Source organism: Orycteropus afer, unplaced genomic scaffold (assembly GCF_000298275.1).
Source record: "Orycteropus afer afer isolate SDZICR_OR568_19922 unplaced genomic scaffold, OryAfe1.0 scaffold00477, whole genome shotgun sequence".
NCBI lineage: Eukaryota > Metazoa > Chordata > Mammalia > Tubulidentata > Orycteropodidae > Orycteropus > Orycteropus afer.
In genome coordinates, this window is record NW_006922064.1 from 1,314,843 (window position 1) to 1,321,712 (window position 6,870).

A 6,870-nucleotide genomic window follows, 5' to 3' on the forward strand; every position below is an offset into this window, starting at 1 on the left:
GGTCTTTTTTTTTTTGAGGGAGAGGTAGAGGGGTTGGAAATGAAGTCTACAAGGCTGTTGTTGTTGTTATGTGCCATCGAGTCGGCCCCGACTCATAGCAATCCCTCCTTGGGTTGCCAAGACAGTATCACTACGGAAGTAGATTGCCCAACCTTCCTTCCGAGGAGTGGCTGGTGGGTTTGAACCTTCAGCCTTCTGGTTAGCAGTCAAGTACCTTAGGTACTATGCTAGACAAGGCCAAATCTCATAGATGCCATGAGTGGTAAGGCAGCTTCTACTCAGAGTCAGGTGGGAACCACTGAAAAATGTAAAGTACAATAATTTAAGAGTTTTGGTGTTTTAATTATCTTTGAGATATTCTCTGAGCATAGAGTGTTACTAGTTATGGGGGGGGGGAAGAAGGGCAAGAAGGAAGGAAGGAAGAGGAGGGGAAGGGTGGATAGAGGAGGGCAGAAAGGAAGGAAGGATGGGAGGAAGGAAGGAGGAAGGATGGGAGGAAGGAAAAGGAAAGGAGGAAAAAATGACATTGCTGACCTCTGATGGTGCAGTAGTTAAGTGTTCAGTTGCTAACCACAGGGTCAGTGGTTCAAACCCACCAGATGCTCTGTGGCAGAAAGGTGAGGCAGTCTGCTTTTATAAAGATTATAGCCTTGGAAACTCCGTGGGGCAGTTCTACTCTGTACTGTAGAGTCTCTGTGCCTAAGAATTGACTCAGTAGCAACAGATTTGGTTTGGTTTGGTGTTGCTAAGCACAGCCAACAAATATTTGAGTGCCACCTGCATTTTGTTATGGTAAAATTTTGTTAATGGTAAAAATTAATCCCCAAATAGTAAATGTAGGCATAGGAGCATGTCTAGTGAATTTTCAAGTGAAGTGAAATTTCACTTGAATTGCCCCCAGAGTGGGAACAGTGGTATGCCTCAGTTAGCTCCTCAGTGGAATAGGAAAGGTACACATAGCCAGTAGTGTGTGGTCTGAAAAGGAAAGGTTAACCAAAACCAGTTGCTGTTGGATCTGACTTATGGTGATCCCATCTATGTCAGAGTAGAACCGTGTGCTCCATAGAATTTTCAGTGGCTGATTTATTTGGAAATAGATCACCAGGCCTTTCTTCAAGGTGCTTTTGAGTGGACTAGAACCACCAACGTGAAGGCTGGCGGTTCAAACCCACCAGCCACTCCTCAGAAGGAAGATTGGGCAATCCTACTTCCATAGTGATACCGCCTCAGAAACCCAAGGAGGGATTGCTATGAGTTGGGGCCAACTTGACAGCATATAACAACAACAACAGAACCACCAACCTTTCAGTTAGCAGTTGAACATGTTAACCTTGTATAACACCCAGGGACTCCAAAGAAAGGTTAGGTCAGTGACATGACCATATGTGCTAGGTTAATCCAGATAGCAAGGTGAGAGCTGTGAAACTTAGCCTTCCTCTGAGCTGCCCCCATAGTGGGGTTGAAGGGAGAAGCCCACAGCTATAGCCATGAGGAACCTCCCTCCTTGGAAGCCTCCTACCCCACCTGTGCCAGCCTATCCTATCTACATAGAAAGGAGCCCTACTGGAATCTGGGACAGTTACATCTGCAGTTAGATGAGGGCATGAGGGGAAGGGGTGTTCTAAATGCTTTGGGTGCTCTGGTGAGTTTTAGTTATCATGCGCACTGAGTCTCTGTGGGCTATACTCTAAGTCACAAATGACTTGGTGACCACAGTACTTTGCCCTGGCTGTATTTACTATAACGGGATGTTTGTCTGTACCCGAACAACCCCCTTACTCTTTCCCTTTTCTCACTACTTTTCACCATTTCTTCCCTTCTCTAGTCCCACTCACCTATTTGGTTGTCATGGTCATAGAATGGTAGAATTGGAAGGGACCCAAGTGATGGTCTGCAGCTCAGAGGAATCAGTTGACTCAGAAGTCACCAACTAGTAAATGGCAACATTGGGGAAAGGACCTAGTATCTTCGCTTACAGCTTGGGTGTCTTAATCCTAAAATGCTAAACTGGTCCTCTCTTTGCCATCTCTCCCCAGCATTTCTGTTGTTGAACAACCTTGGGGCCCCTGGGAACCTGGTTCTACCCCTTTCAGATCTCAGCTCCCAGGATACAGGGTCTGTGCAGTAAGGATGAACATAAATCCAATCCCCAAAATGTGGAGATTCATCAGTCCTCCATTCCCACTTTTCCATCCTTATCACCAGCCACCCCTGTAGCACTCACACTCTTTCTGTCACTTTAGGCACCTACAGTTAGGTGAGAGCTCACAAGTTAAAAGGAAACTGCCCTTTTAACTGCCAAATAGATGCCAGTCTGAAGTTTGGGAAGTCCACATGACAACCAACTTTCTGGCCTCCTGACTACAAATTCAGAGCTTTTTCTTCCTTACCCCTTCAGGTTGCCAGCCAAAAGTTGAGGAGTCCACACGATAACCTTACTTTCTGACCTACTTGCTCCTACTGCCCCTTTGGGTTCGATAATTCAGTGGAATGACTCACTAAACTCACAGAGTATATACCATATCCACTACTACAAAATTATTATAGCCAAGATGTATACACATAAAGAAACACATAGAGCAAGGTCTGGGAGGGTTCCCAACCTGAAGCTTTCGTATCCCAAGGGATATTTCATCCTCCCCACAGTAGATGTTCTCTCAACAACCAGGAAGCTCTGAGCCTTGGTGTTCTGGGCTTTTATCGACCAGTCTTGAATAATAGGCTAAATCATACCTCTTGAGGCCAGTTGATATTGGCCTTCCACATGAATCGTTTTTGGTCTGGCCAGCCCTCACACATTTGCACAAATAGTCAGGTGTGGCCTAGAAGTTCTAGACTGATGCACCCCAATTATTCCAAGGGTTATTTCTCAAAAGCCAAGAATGAAGGTCACCTTACTTAAAGTAAAACTAGGTCCTTTACCCCACAAGGTCCAATACCAGAGGCTTGAGACCTGAGCACATTCTTCACACTGGTTGTCACTTGGAACACTGGATGTTTTCTTATTAGCTGTTAGTCTGTTTCTTGGTGGGGTATCATATATCCTCCAGGATCATAATGAGTTAAATAGTTTTATCACAGGTTGACATCCCTCAAAATACCCAACCACTATTAGATTGTTTTTTGGGGAACTGCTCTCCCAATTCCAGAAAAGTGAAGTACATTAGGAATCTAATTTGAATCTACATTAAAATTTGGAAAAAGATAGCTGAGAAAAGGCATTGTTATCAATGACTTAAGAGTTTACAAAGTATGCCAGAACTAGCAGGAACACGTAAACTTGTAATTGCTGCAGGCTGTGAATCATGCAAAGGAAAGCATATTAAGAGGATAGCTTTCAGATTTGTAGACTGCCATGCTGTGCAGGCCATATAAGGAACATGTGCTGGCCTCCTATATCCAGGCAGAGCACTAGCCATCCTGGACTTGTAGACAGGCAGCTCAGGGTAAACTCCTCAGTAAGACATCTCTCTGATCTGTGGGATCCTCTGGCCATGTTTGCACACCAGGGAAGTGTTCTGACTCACCAATCCCTCCAGGATTTCTGATACCCACCTGCTCCTGCCTGGCTTCTCTGTGGTTGGAAGAGGGTTTCTACAAAATACATCAAGAATTTCTCAGGAAATGGGCTTGAGATAAGATAACAAGAATTAAAAGTTGGCAAAAGTCATGCTGTAGATTAGCAGGTGGCATTACTATTTGATTGGACTAGAATGAAAATTTGAAACTCCCTATATACATACTGCAAGTGATGATGTTGTTAGGTACTGTTGAGTTGACTACAATTCATAGCAACCCTATGTACAACAGAACAAAACACTGCCTGGTCCTGTGCCAGCCTCACAATCCTTGCTATACTTGAGCCCATTGTTGCAACCACTGTGTCAATCCATCTTGTTGAGAGTCTTCCTCTTTTTTGTTGACCCTCCACTTTGCCAAGCATGATATCCTTCTCCAAGGAATGGTCCCTTCAGATAACATGACCAAAGTAGGTGAGACAAAGTCTGACCATTCTTGCTTCCAAGGAGCATTCTGGCTGCACTTTCTCCAGGACAGATTTGTTCATTCTTCTGGCAGTCCATGGTGCTTTCAGTATTCTTTGCCAACACCACAACTCAAAAGCATCACTTCTTCTTCAGTCTTCCTTATTCATTGTCCAGCTCTCACATGCATGTGAAGTGATTGAAAATACCATGGCTTGGTTTAGGCACACCTTAGTCTTCAAAGAGACATCTCTGCTCTTCAGCACTTCAAAGAGGTCTTTTGCAACAGATATGCTCAATGCAATACATTGTCTGATGCCTTGACTGCTGCTTCCATTGGTATTGATTGTGGAACCAAGTACTATGAAATCTTGGAAAACTTCAATCTCTTCTCTGTTTATTATAATGCTGCTTATTGGTCCAGTTGTGAAGATTTTTGCTTTCTTTACTCCAAGTGATAGGGAGAATATTTTCAAAGGACATAATTTTTTAAAAGGATAGAAAATGCTGGAAGAAATATTCTAATGGTAGAAGTTGGCAGAAGCAGCTGGAGGTGCTTCTGAATAAGGTTTAGGTTTAAAATGTAATCTAATAATGATGGTGTCAAAGATTAAAGAAAAATGCTAAGACAGCATCCTAACTCTCTTATCTGCATCATAATCTGTTTTGGGGATTGGCTTGGCAGCATAAAGACTCCATCTAGCAGTGCAACCAATCCCATATGTAGTTTAGTTTATTCCCTGAAATACCAGATTTCTGAGGAAATGTCTCTTTGATCAATGAAGGATTTACGTTAATTGGACTGAAAACTAATTTAGTCTGTTTGTTTAAAATAAGAATTCAAAGAAAGTTAAATATGTACTCAAACATATGCTTCTAAAAAAATGTGCTTGTGATTAGAACAGCCTACATTGTATGTCTTAATTGTTGGAACAGCTTAAAAATTGCCTTTATGAACCTAGAGATTTTAACATAATATCAGGCATGATCTTGGGGTGAGCAGTGACTGTCTTTATATTCTGGCTGTAAGCCACTAAATTAATTGTGTGACCCTGAAAAAAAAAACACCTCTCAGTCCCCCTTTCTCATCTTGTATAAAGAAAAACCTTTATAAAAAGACATCCACATTTTTTTAAGGTCTAAAATTCCAGCCCTATGGATAAATATAATAGACATGTTTTTATCTTGTCTGATAAAAATCATTATCTCTGTAAAGCCTTTAACATATTTTTTTTCCTCTTATTTTATGGGGGCTTTATGATTCCCTTTTTCCCTTTAAAATACTGTAATAACAGTTCCCTGCAAGACATCTTCTCTAATGATCATGATTAACTGACCCTTGAATTTAATAGGATATCAGCAATATCACACCCTGCATATTAAAACTATTTTTTTTAATGAGTTGACAATCCTGAGCAATTCAAACATTATATTTCTGAGAGCTTTATTTGGTAACAATCTTACTTTTAATCAGAAAAACTTACCATATGGAAAATAAAAATGTAATCAAGATCCAAGAATTGCTTCTTAATGTTATACATCGTCAAAGATGAAGGTTCACAAAGATGGCACCTCTGAGCCTATAGTTCATTTTCAGGTTTAAAGAATAGTGAGTTAAAACAGATTAGCTTTTGAAAAAAAAAGTATGTATTTTTAATCAAGAAATTATCAAAGCATAAAATTTTTTAGAGTCCTTAGCATTAATGTAGCTGATGGAGTAGTAATGAAACCTTAACATTCTAGTTCCTCTAAATTGTCCACATTTCATCTGGTGGCCATCTACAGCAGTCCAAGTCATTATATATTTTGTTCTGCACATTAAATAGCTGGAAATTATCCTAACACTACACAGTTAATGAATAAATGGTACACCAAGGGTACAGTGAGGTCTCCTGTCCTTACTCTTTCTTTCTTCTAGGGACTAGTAACTAATAAAACACTCCCCAGTTCTTTGAATGGCTATCAGTTTGTGACAGTTTATAAATTTAAATGTCATTACTGCTGCTTGGCCTTACAACACACTCCATCAGACAGAGAGAAAAGAGAGGGAAGCTAGAAGGAGGGTTGAATGGAGCAGGCAGGAACTATGATGGGCCACGTTAGGCTACTGCTAGCAGACAGACTTCCATCTGATTGTACCAGGGAGTTGGAAGTGCTGCCCAAGGGAGATGTTATTTGAAAAATCCATGTATTCATTCAAAACATATGGAGCATCTAATGTAGTCTACTTACAGTGTTGTAAGCAGCTGTGTTGATAGCAGCTGTGGAGTCCATGCTGACTCACAGCGACCCCGCGTGTGCAGAGTAAAACTGCTTCACTGGGTTTTCAACCTTTTGGAAGCAGATCATCAAGCCTGTTTTCTGAGTCGCCTTTGGGTGAGGTCAAAATGCCAAACTTTGGCTAGTAGTTGAGTGCTTAACTGTAATGGACTCCCATTACAGTGCCAGGTGTTGGATTTTGGCAAATTAAATACTACATTCATTTAATTAATTACGTTGTTGTTGTTGTTATTTGTCGTCGAGTCAGACCCTACTCATAGCAACCCCTCCTTGGGTTTCCGAGGCAGTATCACTATGGAAGTAGATTGCCCAGCCTTCCTTCTGAGGAGTGGCTGGTGGGTACCACTAATTGGGAGGTGAAGTATTGCCTCAGTCATTAAAGCTTGTAAATTCAAATTCCTTTAACTCTTTTGAATTTTCCTACTTTTTTTCCTCACTGCTTTTGAGTCAGCCCCAGGATTACAAGTGAGGAGAGACAACTCAGGGACACCCAAAGTAGCAAGTGGGAAGAGCAGGAGAAAGGGTATTAAAAGCCAGGAAGCCAGAGAGAAGAGCAATCAGCTGAAGGGATTAGGTGAGGAGAGGCAACTCAGGCCTGCCCAGAGTA